General features: G+C 35.9%; 1 protein-coding gene across 8 annotated transcripts in view; it reads right to left on the bottom strand.

Moving 5' to 3' along the window:
* gulp1a (GULP PTB domain containing engulfment adaptor 1a) overlaps positions 1–18,400 on the bottom strand; it is a 62,427-nt gene that overhangs the window by 26,908 nt on the left and 17,119 nt on the right. Inside the window, exon 1 of one of the 8 annotated variants that reach the window (XM_048194455.1) lies at positions 172–427. The exons of 6 other annotated variants lie outside the window; for them this stretch is intronic. The gene's annotated coding sequence lies outside the window, so the exon portion shown is untranslated. Of the gene's footprint in view, positions 1–72; positions 119–171; positions 428–18,400 lie in introns of those variants that run through there. One more of the 8 variants, XM_048194459.1, reaches the window with a different exon arrangement.

Genomic DNA, 18,400 nt, shown 5'->3' with positions numbered 1-18,400 from the left:
CCCCATTCATTGAGCTCAAATAGCAAACATTCAAAAACAATGTTTATTAATTCAACCCTCTGCATTCCTTACATGGATCAGTTGTTATTCACCGCTGAGCTCGGAGCCATACTCCAAACACTCCTGTCCTTTCTGTCAAACCTCTCCACATAAAAAGGCCAACATTCTTACCAATAATGAGAGGAGATTTCCAAAGCACCAGCCAGTGTTTTCTGCCAAAACCAAACCAAATGAGAAATCCAGTGGAGAGCGTTTTTAGACGAAAGCAAAAAGATGGGTGAAATGCGACTTATTCGCTTTCACACAAGCTGGGATACTGAGGAGGAAGTTCCAGCAGTGCTTAATAGTTTTCAGCTGTGGGCCAGATGGGGTTATGCGAAGTACTAAAGTAAGAGGGGCGGCGGGTTTGCAGGCAAAATGAGGTGTCTCATGAGTGTGAGAGAACCTCTTGAAAGAAAGGAGACAGGAAGAATGAAGGACGGAAATAAGTGCTGTGTAGGGGGGAAAATATTTAGATTTATATCTCTGGAATACTTCATTCCGATTGGCCAATCACAGTACAGCACAATCAAATATTTCTGTAGGACTACTAAACTGTGACTGCTGTTCATGGTTCCATACTGGCGTTACCTTTTCATTTAAACTTTTTTCCCCCATTCTTTTTCCTTTTCAACATTAGAATAAACAATTGGCACCATCTTGCCACTCAAAATGTAGTAACTGACCAACACTCTTAAAAAAAAGTTTCCAAAAGGGGGTTTAAATAATGTCACAGAAGAACCATTTTTGGTTCCCCAAAGAACCTTTCAGTGAATGGTTCTTAATAAGAACCATTTTCTCTTAGTGTGAATAATATTTTAATAATCAAAAATGTTTCTACTATAAAGAAGAATGTTAAGATGTTAAAAGTTCTTTATGGAACCATAAATGCCAATAAAGAAACTTTATTTTTAAGAGTGAAAGCTGCAAGATGTTTTTTTAAATAAATAAGTGAATAAGCAAACAAACAAATAAATAATTATTGGTCGGTAACTTTACAATAAGGTTCCATTTATTAACACTGGTATCTGTTAATATTATTTAATGGACCCAAGATAACTGACAATGGACGGTTGTATTTTTATTAACGTTAAAAAATATTAGTAAATTCTGTAACAAATGTTAGTTAATTTTAATAAATTATCTAACTTTAACTAATGGAACCTTATTGTAAAGTGTTACCATTTTCCCCCAGAAAGAAGTATCCTGCAGCTTTTGTTCAGTGTTGGCAAGGCAAAAATAACCAGTGTAAGTAATTAAGGACATTAACTCACTGAAAACCTGCTGAAAAGATGAAAACAACAACAACAAAAATTCCACCACAGAAAAAACAAAAACAAAAAAAAAAAAAACATCAACCACAAAATTTCTGGTTCATACTTCAGCCACAGAGCAACTTGAGTGCAATACAGTGGACTTTGGCAGCCAACGGTGCTACGCTCACTGAAATATGACACCTATGCCTTATTCAACATGTCACAACGGTTACAGATGACCAAGACACTAGGCAGACAGCAGACATGGAAATGTACAGCTCACATATATGGTGAAAAGTACAGCCACTCTCTTCTCATCTCCAAAAAGAAGTAGAGTGGTCTGGGTGGGGCTGTGTTAGTCTTGGCATCAGCAGGTCTGAGAATATTTTAAAAGATTCTTTTCCTTTATTATCCTAAAATTTGTTTTCCTTTCCATCATTTCGCCCCCCACCCGCCTTGTGTGGACAGATGTGGGGAGGGGAAAGTAATGCGTTTAAGACTTTGGCATTTTCTATTTCGTGCGGTAAAAGTACTTATTCTGTGGTTTGGACCATATGCTTTAAGAAGTGCAGAAGTAGTCATAATCTTGCAGGCACCTGGCTGACATTAGTAAGAAATGTTGACAATTAAATGTTTATCTTGTGAAAATCTGATAACATTTACAGATGAGCCAGGAAAGAATCTAGCATAAGCAGCATCAACAATTTGACCTTAAACAACTACTAATGAATGCAGAAACACACAAATGTGATACAAAATGGTCAACTGTTCATTTTAATGAATCAATTTCAAAGAGTTTCTCAATGATTCATTTGTGCAAATGTTCACAGAAGTGTGGATTCCAGACCAACTGTCCATTTGTGCAATAGTGCAATAAAAAGACATTAAATGGACTTGCGCATTCTGTATACGGTCGTCCGCCAGAAGCTAGTTATTTGAATTTAGAAAGTTTTAAATGGATAACTTTCTTACAAAAACGCATCGCTTCACTTCAGAAGGCCTTTATTAACCCCATGGAGTCGTATGGATTACTTTTTTTATGGATGGATGCATTATTTTTGACTTCAAAAGGCAAACATTATAATCCTTGGAGGACAAAGGATGTTTTTTAAATATATCTCTGATTGTATTTGTCTGAAAGAAGATAGTCATATACACCTAGGATGGCTTGAGGGTGAGTAAATCATGGGATAATTTTCATTTTTGGGTGAACTATCCATTTAAGCGACTATTTCTGCAGGTTACAAGTGACTTTCTTTATGAGTGAGTCAATTAATTGTCCATTCAAATGATCCGTTCAAAAACATTGATTCATTCAGGGATAAAACAAGTGAATGTTTTACGAGTGAGTCATTGAATCATTCACTCAACAGATTCATTCAAAAACACTTGGTGTGTCCAAAATTTCATACTGTCTGAGTAGGTACTACATTTGAATTTGAACAAACTTTGTGACCGTTAATAAAAAGTATGTTCTATATAGTGTGAATATGGGTAGTATGAATGAAATTTGGACATACTACAGCCGCCATGTTGTTATTGTCATGTGACCTACCAGTGTCAGTTGCGTAGCTTCACTGCCATTCATAAATCCTCACCTGGGGCCTCATTGGATAGTAAAGTGCACATCGCAGAATCTCGGCGGAGGTAGTAGGTTATACAGATACGTTTCACCTACTGTTTTCCGAATGCTTTGTATTCTGACATACTACTCTTTTGGCATACTGTTTTTTTTTTGTTTTTTGCATACTACAGTATATAGTGGGGAAGTATTCGTTTTCGATTTCAGACTGATTTATTCTTTGTTACCCTGAGATGTGCAATTCTGCAATGTGCAATGTGCAAATGGCTTCTTTTGGAACTGTTTTCACTGTTGGAGCGAACTGGCAATATTGTGTCTAAAATGTAAGTTATGTAGTGTTAATATATAAAGAGATAATTTAAATAACAAATATAAATATACATGACTGGACTACAACAATAATAAACAGAGAATTGTTAAAAGTCAGAAAAACATTGAGATACATCTTTAGCTATGTTTCTTCTATCTCCTTATAACCCTAAACTCAAATGTGAAACTGAGAAACTGAGAGAGTTTATGTATGTCGATACATTGACTCAGCGACTTGCAGAAGATGAAAAGAAATGGGTGGGTGAGGAGATCTTGGCTGGGAGAAAGAGAAGCACAATCTTGTTAAGGTCGGAAGCTAGCTAAGGTAAAAGTCTTTGCATTTCTATTTTTGCTTTTCTAGAAATGTACTTGTATCTGTATCTGTATCTGATCATGGCACAAAAAAAAAATGTATTCAAATCAAATTCCTAGTGAGCTGCCTACGTAGGGAGCAATTTAAGGAATCATTGACAAGCTCTCAACTTGTTTCTGAGGGGGCACCAGTGGTAGTCCTGGCTCAATTGGTTCCTACTTGGCTGCTTATATTTAATGGCAAAATAATTTGAAATCTTTGAGATTAATCTCCCCTGCACTTCACGTAAGAATCAGTTTTTTCTGCCTTCAAATCAGCCACTTATAAAGTTAATGTGAATATAAAAATTAGGATAAACAGGTTTTGATAAGCTGTAATTAAAGAAGAACTCTTCAAGACAAACCATGCCATCAACTAACATCACAACTCCAAGGTCGAGCAACAGAGCATTTTTCAATAGGTCAGCTGATGACATTTCTCCCTGATTCAAGCAGAGGAAACCAACACAGAAACAATTAAAATGAATAGACCAGATCTTTTTGCTAATTCAGTGAGCAAAGATGGTCTACACTCTTCAATAAATTGAGGTTTAAGGTTCAGCAGGATTTATTCAGAACTGCTTGAAAGGCCAGAGTCTACTGATGTCTCCTGATGTGTTTTTATAATGACTCAGGCTGCTTCACACAAAAAGAGCACTTAAAAGAGCACTAGAAGAGACAAAAGAACAATGAATAGATAATTTAAGAAATTCAGAAATTTGTACGAATTAGCCACCTTGTAAATAACGTATGAATTGCCGTGATATCTGGTTGAAAAAACAATGAAGTGGATTGACTCCATCAGTGGAGTTCAGACAACAGTTTTAATACCTCCATTTAAATCATTCATTAGATTGCATTGTGAGGTACCCTTACTTGGAATTGGCACTTCAAAGTGTTAATTTTGCATCATGTTTCAGAAAATAAACGCATGAACACTACACTTCAGATCCAAATCAATAGGCTCAGTGCTACAGAAGCTACACTACAGAGCTTTTTATGTTTAGAATATTACTGTAGGGGTCATTTAGACCATTTTTTCCCCATATCCCCAAGTCATTCACCTAAACCAACAAAGCATGGCCTTCTGAAGTAACCACATGATGATCTTTTAAGCAAAACCCTCAGCTATACTGAGACAGAACATGTGTTTACAACCACCAGTGGATCTTGAGCAGGAAATGTGGGATTCGGCCTCAATGATACACTTACAAATTGTTGCAGCTGAGAGCTGAGAAAATTGAGCTGACCTATCTATCCACTCAGACTATAGCTAGCAGGAAATGAAGTCCTCTGCCATTCAATTCAAATAGCACACAATGAATACAATATGCATGTTTGCTTTGAACAGTTGACACTGATGTGGCTTCTTTCAGGAAACATTTAGGCTTTTAAAATTGCTTAAGTGTAGATATCCAACAGACAGACAGGAGGAGGCCGAGTATGAAAAGAAAGTATGAAAGCATTATGAAAGTCTGTATACAGTATGTAGCTCCCCCACCGTTCAAATGTTTTGAAAGAATGCAAATTATGGATTAAATTGATTTAAATTACAGTAAAGAGATGTACAATGTTACAATAAAAATCGATTATTTAAAAAAAAATGCTGTTCATTTGAACTTTCTATTCAAAGAATCATGAAAAAAATAATCATGGTTGACACAAAACTGTAAAGCAGCACAACCATTTTAAACATAGGCATTTCTTGACCACCAAACTATCATATTAGAATAATTTCTGAAGGATCATGGGACATTTAAGATTGGAGCAATGTCTTCTGAAAATTCAGAAAAAACGTTATATTCAATTGTAATAATACTGTAGTTTTGTTCAAATAAATGCAACCTTGGTGAGCAAGACTCCTTTCAAAAAAAAAAAAAATATATATATAATAATAATAATAATAATAATAATAATAATATATATATATATATATATATATATATATATATATATATATATATATATATATATATATATATATATATATATATATATATATATATATATATATATATATATATATATATATATATATATAAAGGTTTTAAGCCAGTTATATATATATCTTTTGCTGTAGTGTGTCAATAGGAAATATCCGTTCACATTTCCAAACATTCATTTTGCCATTAATTGTAATAGGCAGGTTTCTTCAAGCATCTTAGAGACACGGCCACAGTTCTCCTGGATTTAGTGTGTCTCAGTTTCATCTGTTTCTTCATGTAATCACAGACGGATTTGATGATGCTGAGATCAGATCTCTGTGTGGAGCCCCGGCTGTTGTCAGACTCCTTGTGTATTCAAAATTCTCACTATATATACATACATATACATATACATATATATATATATATATATATATATATATATATATATATATATATATATATATATATATATATATACACATATATATACATATACATATATCATATATATATACATACACATATATATATACATATATATATATATATATATATATATATATATATATATATATATATATATATATATATATATATATATATACACACATATATATACATATATATACATATATATATATATATATATATACACACATATATATACATATATATACATATATATACACATATATATATATATATATATTTTATATATACACATATATATATATATATATATATATATATATATATATATATATATATATATATATATATATATATATATATATTCCATGTTATAAGTTAAATCAAATCTACTAAATTGTACAATGAACTATGTTTTTTTTTTTTTTAAATAATGCAGAAAAAAAGAAATTGGACAAGTAGAGACTGTTTACTCTGTCTGCCAATACAGTCCGACAGCCCTCAAAATGTATCCTCTCATATCCCGTGATTACCTCTCTCTGAACCTGCAAGGTCGCATAACGTGGTCCATCAGTGAGAGAATCAGAGGCTCCTGCTCCATATCTGTAAAAACTGAATTACAGCCAGCTCACTCTGTCAAAGCCAATGTACCCGTGGCTGCAAAGCCAATGGATCATGATCAAGTGAACCTAGAACATAGAAAAACCCACCAATGTTTAACCCTCTCCGTCTCTTACACACACTTCCGTCTAGACCACAGATGGTAATGTGCTGCATTTCAGTTTCAAACAGTTAACACTAATGAGAAAGGAATATAGAATCTGTAAACACCACACTGAGGAGACCTAATTGCCAATTAGAGTCAGTTTGCAGTGGAACTAACAGAAGTTATAGAGCAAACATGAGAAGGACCTTTCAACAGATGAAATGCCATTTTTGATAATCTCTGTGAGCATCTGATTTATCATTGACCATTTCCTTTGCTGAAATCTGTGTTACTTCTATACGTATTTATGGGTGAAATTGATGCCAGTAAAGACAATTGCAGTGTCAAAATTGAAAGTCTAAGTGGCACCAGTGCTGTTACTGACTAATGTTGGCAGATATAGGTCAAGACTTTTTTCATATTCAAAAGAAGAATGGAACATATTTCCTGTGGGACAAATATGCAAAATATTATGCGACTTCAGATGCCACATCACTGGAATGAATCAAAATACATAAAATCACGCAATTCTACAACCAAAATTGAGAACAGCACCACTGCACTATCCTAGCCACCGTGGATAAGACCTAGTAAAACTGTAAAAGTTTGCATCACTTCAAGAAGGAAGAAAAAAAAAAAAAAACTTCTAATGCTGTTATTAATGCAAAGAAGCATCTTTAGACAATGCCACTTGAGACACATGTAAAAGAATAATCAAATACTGCAGCCCTTATGCAGACAAACATTGCCAACTACAAACTAGCTCAGTGTTCATCCCAAAGGGTCCCAAAAAATAAATCACAGACAAAGAGGATCAGAAAAATCTGGTCCCGAGTGGTCTTAAGTAACTTAGAATGAAAATGGACTCAACACCTTCTCAATTCTGAGAAGATAAATTTCAAATGTACCGCTGGGCGAAGACAACAAAACAATGTTCTGAGGAAAACCATGATCAATCCTTCACTTAAATATTTAGAATCAATGTGAAGCCAAATAGCTCTGGGCGTACGTGAAACCTACAACACAAACCAGAGTAATCGGGTCTCATATAAGCAATATCATAATAATTTTAAGTCAAATTTCTTTGATAGAAAACAGCATGATTGGAAACCATGGGAGGTAAAAATGCAGTGTGACTACCAGGAGCTACAGTCAGAAAGTATATTACCACAAAGAACACAAAAGATTTCATCAGCTAATAAAGCATGAGATGGGATTTCATGGTCTTGAGAGCAAAGCAGGCAACTTTGCCTCTTCTGAGAGAAAAATTTCCATATACTTTTTCCCTTTAAGTGATTCACAACTCTCCTTAGCCTTAGTCAGCAACCACAGTACTCAAAATCTCCAGACCAAGCACCACATTACTGTATGCAAACAGGAAACGAGATTTTCTGCTGATGATCCTGCTGAAACACTTGAAGGTTTTTAACATTCCTATTTAGACTGCATTTGAAAGGAAGACACTGGAATCCTCGGAACAATATCTTCCAGAGTTGCACCAATTCATTTTTTATACATTTTGGTATAAAAATACTCCCTAGACAAACTATACTGCCAATCCCAGCAGACCTAGTCTTAAATTTAACATTCACCCCAAATATTAGGCCAAAAACACTGTGTACATGCTGTGGGATTCAATGTGAAAAAGCTGCTTTAACTTCCTGCCCACAAAAATCCAACACTCCCCCCACATCTGGTGAAACCATACACGTTCACCTCAAGTGTAGAAAAAACATCCAGGCAGGGGGCAGAACATTTTATAGACAGAAAACCGGATGGCCTTGAGCATGTTTAACATCAAATACACCCATTAATATAGAAGGTAGCTGAGACTTGATGACCTTAAGCTAAATTACCTATTCTACTTCAAGAAGATGCCAGTGAAGAAACATTGTTGTGATTAGTGAAAACTGTTAAGGTCAACCATAATTCTAAATTTAAAATATGTGCATCTAATTTATTGAAAAGACTCTTAGGACAGGTCATATATAGTGCATGACCACTGGGATGAAGAAGTGCCAGTGAACAAGCAAAATGAAACCCGAGCACTTGGAGTTCCTGTGCAAATCATTTAGTCCATTCTTGAATACAGAACGGTTTCCGAATAATTTTCACAGAAATTCAAGTTTCATGAATGCAGCGTGCTGGGTGAACCTTTAAAAGTATGTGTGAAAAAGATTGTTTAGATAGCAAGTCAAGGAGGTGCATTAAGAAAAAAAACTGGAAGGAGTGAAGGATGAAAGTGTGAATCAAACACAGACCCTCACAATGACACAGGCGCTGTCCTGAGGACTGTTCCAGATAGACTGATCTTTCTGCTGTCATCAGCAGAAAAGGCCCACAGAATATGACAGGCATTTTGTCTTCATTTGCTTCACATGAAGTAGTTTGAGAGCTTCTCAAACACTCCAGCAGAATATGCAAGAACCTTTTTAATACTACTTGAAGATGTCAGCACATCAAAATTTCTATACTTATGGAGGGGAGGAAAATGTGAGTGACATTTAGGACAGAGGGAAATTGTCCTTCAGCCCTTTTCAATGGACAAGCAAACACCGTAAGGAAACTAATGGATTCAGTGAATTATGGACAGGCCACATCCTTCTGTTAAAAGCAGAGATGTGAAGACATGCCAAAGTTGCACCATGCTTGGAAAAAAAAAGTTAACGAAATGGGCAAATGGTTTGGTGTTAGAATCCTCCATAATTTTACAAGGTTTTAAATGGAAAACATGTCTTTATTTAACAGATTTCTCACTCTAAAGGGATACTGGCCGAAGTAAAGCCCTTTAACCCTACTAAGTGTTCCAAGCCACATTTCCACCACAGTCCCAATGCCAGTGTTCTGGCATGGGCAGATAAGAGCCTCAAAACCTGCCACAGAGACCACGACAGAATGAATTTTGGAAGCTATTGGAGACAAGCTTCCAAGAACCAGACACAACCTTTCCATCTATTAAACCAGTTAACAAATGCTTGTTAAAACTGAGGTCAACAGAGCCAAACAACCATCCCCCACTGAGCAACCTTAAGGAGCACAAATGAATGATTCTGACTGTAAACAGCTTCAATGAAGCTTCAGCCTAAAAAGGAAACAAAATCAGTCTGAACTTTAATATTCAGAGAGGCCCTACGCCATTATTGTTCTTTCAAAGCCAGAGCTAATAAGTCTAGAGTGCTGAGAAAGAGGGAGGATAGAAACAGAGGTAGAGGCTACATTACTGCCTGACCCAGTTAGAATAATTGATTTCATGTGTCAACTGAGTCAAGTTAAGTTGAGCAGTAATTCCGAGAAAGCAGAATGGAATTAATCAGGCTTCAAACCTGAACTGCAGACAGGGAGACCTCTGCCTGAAAATTCCACAGGCACAAAAGACGGGCAGTATTCCCGTTATCGATTAAACAGTATACTTGAATTGCATTATTTTAACTAGGAGAGTTTATCAAAAAACCCTGGATAAGAAATTGCATAACATATTGAAAACAAAAAACAGACTTTAGCCAAATGTAGGCTATCTTTATGATTTTCCATCATAAAGAGATTGATCTACCTTCACTGTCTGGTAAATACTGATTATTCTTTCTTGGCACTTGAAATTTATAATAGAAAAAAATATTTATTTGGTCGGAGCCGATAGCCGTATGTATGGGCAGCGCTCAAACCTGTAGCATGGTTGCGCTTTGGACGACCCGAGTTCAAGTCCCGGCTCGTGGTCCTTTCCTGACCCAGCCCCACTCTCTCTCCAGCTATATGTGAGTGTGTGTATGTGGTTTCACGCTGATTGGTCTTTACTGTGAAGGTTGTATTAGCAGAGCAAATGCACAGCTGTACATAATATATTGCAATCCACACAACATAATGGGAGACAAATCGGAGTTCAAAAGAGGACAAATCTCGTTGGCTCATCTGAGATCAGGACAGCAAATCTTTGTGGTGTATCGAGAGCCATGGTATACAGGATAATGTCAGCATATCACCACGTAGGATAAACCACATCCAACAGGAGTAACTGTCAATGCTAGTGGAAGCCGCCTGAAAGGGATGTCCAGGTATAACCCCGAATTGTTTTCAAAAAACACAGCTGCCCAAATCTCTGCAGAATTAAATGTGCACCTCCACTCTCCCGTTTTCACCAAAAAACAGTCAATATTCATGATCAGGCTGCTATAACCAAACCTTTGATCACTCGTGCCAATGACAAATGTCAGCTTCATTGGTGCCAACAGTGCAAATCTTGGGCTGTGGACAATGTGGAACATGTATTGTTCTCTGACAAGTCCACCTTCACTGTCTTTCTCACATCCATGGAAGATACAATGTGGAGAAGATCCAAAGAGGCTTAACACCCGGACTGCTGCGTATACAGAGTGAAGCATGGGGGTGGATCAGGGATGGTTTGGGCTGCAATATCATGGCATTCTCTTCTGTGTTTGATGGGCGCGTCACTGTCAAGGACTATCGAACCATTCTGGAGGACCATGTGCACCTAATGGTTCAAACATTGTACCCTGAAGTGGTACCATGTATCAGGAAATTTGTGGAAAACAAATATTTAAAGAATCTCTCAGCATTTTTTCAATTTTATTAAGTCAGTGGGGTCCAATGTTGTTTCAACCAAGCAATCTTCAAAATATCCATTCGACTGAAGAAAGAAATGCATACAGCTTCTGTGAATACCACAATATCCATTTGAAAAGCAAAGAAAATGCTTCAAATAATTCAATATAAGGTCTCTGTTGATGCACCTAAATGGACTTCTGCAGTATGTCTGTCTGCTTGTGCACAGCAGGATGTTCACCTATAAACAGCAGTGAAAAACAAGAAAGCAGCTTTCAGCTTTGTTTTGTAATGAGTCCAGAACTATTCCAGCCTCTATAAATAGAAAGCACTCTAAATTAACAGTACAAATAGTATGCAAGATCAGGCTATATTTTAGCTATTGGTGATTGAGCCATTCAAACTGAAAAGCCATTTAAATGGATCTATCAATCACTGTCTGGAGTCCTTCCTCCATTCCTTTTGATATGAGCAGAACATTATCCAACCAGAAAATGGGTCTATTATTAATCATGGGCTTATAATGCTGGAATTAGAGCAATTTTTTCCACATATAGCAGACTGGCAACCCGCTATATTAACTTGTGTAAACTGATCACTCAGACGTGTACAGCTATACTATTTTCTGTTTTACACGCTCACCAGCCATGTATAAATTTTCCTAGCTTAGATGTCTGTGCCCTTAATGGAAGCTGGTGATCAGAATTGGAAAAAAAAAAGCTATTGAACACTAGCCTATTGGCCCTTTATCTTGTGTGCAGTGTGTCAAAAAATACATGGTGGACAAACAATCACTGGCATTTTCTGTGGCAGTAACGCTATCCCTTATATCAGTCTAGTGATATTAAATCTCTCATATATAGCAGAGATGGAGATCAAAATGACCATATTACTAAAGATAGCCTTGACACAAACTCATAACTAGATCCATAGATGAAAGTAATCCTATTGTCAAAGGAAAAACCTGGAATATATTGTATTATAAAAGCCCTTTGATGTCTGCCAGGGGCTCTTTTCTAAAACCGATTCTCTAATGCAATGAATTGCACAAATAGCATGTAATATCTCACAAATTGAACACCAATTTAGTTAGAAGAAGGCTTTATTTTCTTGAGGAAATTAATTGGTCTGATTAAATTTAGATTAATTAGAGTGGTAATTAGATTAATTATGGACTATGCCTAGTGGAAACTAATTACATACTTGATAAACTTCTGTTGGAGCTTATGCATGTATACATTGTGCACTTATACTGGAAGTTAAAGCTGAGTTAGTAACTGAAAGGTTGTAGATTCAAACCCCCAAAAGGGGCGATCAATAAACTATCTTCACTGTGCCCTTGAGGAAGACACTTAACCCAAGGCTGCCATCTATGTACAGCAAGATGCTTTGGATAAAAGTGCCAACCACTGACAAAGTAGTAAACAACAGTAACCGCAGTCAGAAAGAGCAGAACTGACACCATAACCCATATGACTCTAGATGAAATTACAGTTTACAAACAAATGCGCTACATTGACACTTCAACACCCCAGAAAAAAAGCTATTTTAGATTAGCACTTCATTCAAATTGAGCTGAAAATGAACAAAAAGTGGTGTGTGGGGCTGAAACACTATTTCCAAAAGAATACTAGGGATTTGAGCTTCTTTAGATTACCATCACGATTAATTTGATCTGGATCCAGGGCTAGCGTGGAACATTTTCAAGGTACCAAACAGACCTCAAACGAAAATGACAGTTTTTAATAATCCAATGATGTTGTGTAACAGCATGATAATTTCATTTATTAGGAGCCTCTCACTTTTTCTCCAAAGTGACTATATTCTGGGTGAGATACAGGATAAGATAAAGGCTCAATCATAAACAACATGGAAGATGGGTGTCCTTTCATCCTAATGCATTCTGCAAAATGTTCTGGCAAAAACTACAAAGACAGGCAAGGGCAGACTACATGAAACTGAAATCAATACATAAAATGAGATCGAGATATGAAAAAGACCAAGAGACTGAGACAGACGCACAGAAATACAGGAACCCCTATGAAGCCACAATATTTGCTTGTGTATACTGAACTAGCACTTAATAGATTTCCATGTATGCCATAAGCTGGGAGCAAGATGGGTCTTGCGTATGTTGCCCAGTTGGGACCCACCTAATGGCAAGTGCAATCCTGAATAAATTCCATGTGGGAAATTGGCATGGGGACATTATAGAAACCACGGATAACCAGTTTTTCAGCCCATTTCATACCCATTCGGGCCCCACAAATACATGTTGGCTGGGAACAGTGTTGTTGTAAAAGGGGTGTAGTAAATGCTTTGAGCCTTGCTAAGCAACCATAAAAAATATATTATACAATATTTGTCATATAATTTCAGTAGACTTGGAAAACAGCACACAAGTCATATGGACTACTTTTATGCTGCTTTTGGATACTTTTATTGTAACTGCATGGAAAGATTTACCAGAAACAAGTAATATACCAACCTAAGCTCACTTTGGAGTTTGCAAAATGCCAAAAACTTACTTGTACATTAAATTCACTGCAGTTTCCAGCTGAATTGAACACTAGTGGCAGTAAAACACAGAAAACTTTCATTCCTCACCAATTATTATTATGGGGCAGATAATCCGTTAATAAACACTTATTTTCACACGGTTCCTTGCACTATATTATGCTATGACTTCAAAACAATTTTATGCATTATTTGTAAACTAATATATTTTGATTTTTGCATCACATAACCAGTTCTATTTGTACATTATGTCTTTTCTGACATAGTAAACAATGAGCTTTGTTGCAATATAGAGGAAATTACTGTTTACAGTTGAGGGCAGTTGTAATGGTTAGAGTGTCAGACTGGTAACCCAAAGGTTGCAGGTTTGATTCTCATAACTAGATCCATAAATGAAAGTAATCCTATTGTCAAAGGAAAAACCTGGAATGTATTGTTTTATAAAAGCCCTTGAACAAGGCACCTAAACCCCAATCACTCCCTGGACACAACAGCAAAATGGCTGCCCATTGTTCCAGTTGTTTGTGTCCACGGTTTGCAGTGCACAGTAAAATCCCCAGAGTTAAATCAACTCTGCTCAGAGTACATATGGTCCCTCTCTAAATAGTGTTAAAGTAACACTGAAGCAGAGTTAAAGTTAATGACAAAATTAAGCAATTAATAAGGCTGTGACTGAAGTCAGTTATAGTTCTTGTGTTTCTCTTTTCTTCAGTGATTCTGCTTGTTAACAGTAGGTGTTCATCAATAATGCTCAATTATCAATTAATTGTTTAATTGTTGAATTCATTGAGAAAAAAAAATCATTTTATATTAGCACTTCTGATCGATGGATCAGGATGCAAGACTAGTGTGGAACATTGCACTGTATTGCACATTGCACATGTTGACGTTTGCATCACATAACCATCCCCATATGCATGGCTTTTCTGATTTAGTAAACTTGCTCAGTAGCTCACTTGGTAGGTGATACAGCATTGCACTTGCATTGCTGAGTGCTCGTGAGTCCCGTGAAACAGGTGTCACAAAAAAATAAGAGCTCAAACACTTGTAGAAGCAAGCTTAAATGGCATGGTTGATTTAGCTAATGCATTTATCTTACATTTGCTTTTGTTAACACTATCGGTTAGGTTTAGGGTAGGGATTAGTGTAGGCAGTATTATTTTTAAAAGCAATAGAGCATTAACTTTTTATTATATTATATATATATATATATATATATATATATATATATATATATATATATATATATATATATATATATATATATATATATATATTTTTTTTTTAGTAATGCAAGCAGCATTATAATATAATTATGCAGAAATGTTGCCATAAGCATATTTTTCTAATAAGCCTGGGTTACAATAAAAATAAATAAATAAACAATGCCAAGAAGAGAACATGGCATTTTGCTACACTCACAAGATCACGTGAACAGAATGATTACCATCAATCACAGTAATTTATCCCAAACACTGGTGGAGCTCTGACAGATGAGGACGATAATGAGGCACATAGCCCTGAATGGCAATAACGAAAAAGAAGACCACAGCTTATAAAGCACAAGATAAAACCAGGCTGCCATGATGTCCTACAGCTGCTTGCTGCTCCGTCTCCACGGGAGCTGCAGAAAACACCCAAGGTCAAAACATGAGAGTGCAAAAGACCTACAACTGGTGAGAGATTTGGTCCATTAGACAACATTGTTTGACAAAAACTGGAACATACAATTCTTGCAAAAAGAAAAATCCTGTGATTTTGTAATTTGCCATTTTGCTGTTCCCTTGTTAGGTATCTATGTAGAAAAAAAAGGCATATTCTGCCTTCTAATATAACAACTTTAGGCCAACAGCATGGCGTATATCCTTAGCAGATAAGGTCATCTCATAACGTATTGCACCTGCTAAGTGAAAAAATGATTATTATTATTGTAAATATAATTTATTCAATATGAAAAAAAGAATCAATAAAAAAAGTTCAATCTAATCAGCTAAATATTTATGTGTGCTAATCTAACTTCATTAGATTAGCAAGTTAGCAACATGGTACCTCTATTGAAATCAATTGTAAGCTCTATTTATATGATGTAGGGATTTTGCCTATGTAGAGTGTTCAAAAGCAATCACATTTCAGTTAGAATACTCTCTTAGAAAGCCGTTGCCTAAGTAAGCAGTAGACAGCAAGGCAACTCAACAGAGCCAAAGTGTGCACAATAAATAACAGAAAATAGTGCTAAGCCAAAGTGAATAACGTATCTCTTTAACTTCCTTTCATTCTCTGTAACTCAGACACTCATTAATGTTAACTGCAGCTAACAAGATGCAGTATTTCCCTGAAAGACAGGGACTGTAGCTTTAGAAATAAAATCTAATAACAGCTTTTAAAACACATTCAGATGTTTGCTTATGTTGTGCACACATTTTTTGAACATATGTAAACAAGCACAGGCTGTTTAGCAAGTTTGCACACACACTAGAGAAACTAATTTTGGAAGAATGAAATTGAGAAGTGGAAGAAAAATCATCATTAGGTTGAATAATAGGATTTATCTGATAATTGCATTGATTGCACTGCTTTATTTGTGCATCTATGGGTTTATTGTGCACCTCTAGAGGAGAATATAGAGACATTCATCATGTAATCATATCACAACTTTTTGACTGGAAAAAGATCAAACTCTCCAGAAATTACATCATAGGCACCTCTTACATGATGTGATCACAGAATCACATCATGAAAATGAAAAATTCACATGAAAATTCACACATTATTTTCTGTGATTAATGTGGACAACATGAAAACAAAAATAATGCAGCATCTTTTTCCAATTTCCTGTGACCACACTAATTTTTTCCCCACTTCCTGTGGCTAGTGTCATATGCTCACACTAATTACATACTCCTTATCCAGCATGAAAACGGTAGTCTGCAAATGCCCTATGAGCAGCCTCCTCCTGGCAACCTGGCTGATCTTGCCAGCAACATATGTTTGTTTCAAAACTTAAAGGGGGTATAATGCTATTTTATGTATTCTGGCTTATTTACACTGTTAAAGAGTTGGATTCTCATACTAAACATGCCCAAAGTTTCAGTATGCCGGTGTATTTCTGTGCCAAAAATACTTTTCCAAATACTCAAACTTCATGGTCTTTTTTGTATTGTGTGCATTTAAATATGTTTGTTTAGCTGAACATTGCAGACGATCGCTACGCAAAAGCTGCGCATGCTCGTCACTCCTTAGCTCCGCTCACACGGCACGCCTCCAGGAGCTCGGCAGTTTTCGGAAAGACTCAGTACAGCGTATGTATCTTTTATAAATATGATATAAATAGACTATTTGGAGTTCACACTGTCAGTACAATGAAACTGGTAATTGCGTCTAAATGGACAAGGGGATAAATGCTCTACAAAAGAAAAGTTTTCTTTCTCAACATTGAATGAATGTTCCATTACAACATTTTTCAACTTCTCCATTTTTATACTTAAAAAAAAAAAAAAAAAAAAAAAATTATCACAGTCCTAATAAAAGTATGTGCTGCATATAAATTTAAACAGCTTTTCAGAGTATACTTTATGATTTTAAAATTAGAAAAAGAAAAAACACTTTCACAAGACAGAACAGGTAAAAAAAAATTATTCTGCTATTATGCATCTCTCCAATTATTTATGTTCTTTTTGATATGTTAAGACTACTTTTACAGAATTGTGACATTGATGTCTTGGAAGAAAAAGGCTTATTTGTGTAATATGGTATTGAGTATGTTGGAATAGGACAAAAGATAAGGTGTAAAAATAAAGATTTCAGTCATAAAACATTTTCCAAGCTCCCTCAAATGGAAGAGAAAAATCCTGGTTGGCTGTCATAAAATTAAACTGATACAAGCACAAGCATGCATGCAATATCTATGTGTCAAACTACTGGAATATATACAGTAAATCCAACTGCAAAGCAATATATGTACACCCTGTCTAACTGTCTTCACAAAGGGCAACAAAGGCAAAACAAAATGTCCTGGCTCACAGAACAAAAGAAGAAAGGCTAAGCCAGGCCAGCTAGAGGGAGCAAGGGCCCAGAAGTGAGATGAAAAGGCTGGAAGCATAAAGCGGCAGTGGGTGGTGATGGGTTCTTTATCTTGACTCTGCAATAAAGAAACAGCAATGCCATAAGTGATCTGCTTTTCTGACAGAATACTAGCTGTGTCAATGGCGGTAAAAGGCCATGCTCTACTAAACACTTTGGTTTCGAGAAAACTGCCCAGTAACAGGGTTGATTGCTGTCGGATAGCAGGCGTCAAAAGCACAGGTCGTGTGGTTCAACTCTATTCTGCTGATGGACTGAAACATAGAACATTTCAGAATACAAAACTGTTTTTAGGTCTTTCTGAACATCCTCTCAGTCTCTGCATTTTATTTAAAGGTGAAGTGTGTAATTTATGTGCCACCAGTGTGTAAAAAATTTCCACAAAACAGGAGACCAGCAAAGAAGCTTGGGCTAGCTTAAGATTTTTTTTTAGTTGTCTCTGCATATTAAAGGTGCCCTAGAATGAAAAATTGAATTTATCTTGGCATAGTTGGAGTTCAGTACATGGAAATGACATACAGTGAGTCTCAAACACCATTGTTTCCTCCTTCTTATATACATCTCATTTGTTTAAAAGAACTCCAAAGAACAGGCGAATCTCAACATAACACCGACGTTACGTAACAGTCGGGGTGTACGCCCCCAA

The sequence above is a fragment of the Megalobrama amblycephala genome, linkage group LG6 (genome assembly GCF_018812025.1).
Source record: "Megalobrama amblycephala isolate DHTTF-2021 linkage group LG6, ASM1881202v1, whole genome shotgun sequence".
Classification (NCBI taxonomy): domain Eukaryota; kingdom Metazoa; phylum Chordata; class Actinopteri; order Cypriniformes; family Xenocyprididae; genus Megalobrama; species Megalobrama amblycephala.
Note: the sequence above shows the minus strand (reverse complement) of the source record. Positions and strands in the feature narration are given on the sequence as shown.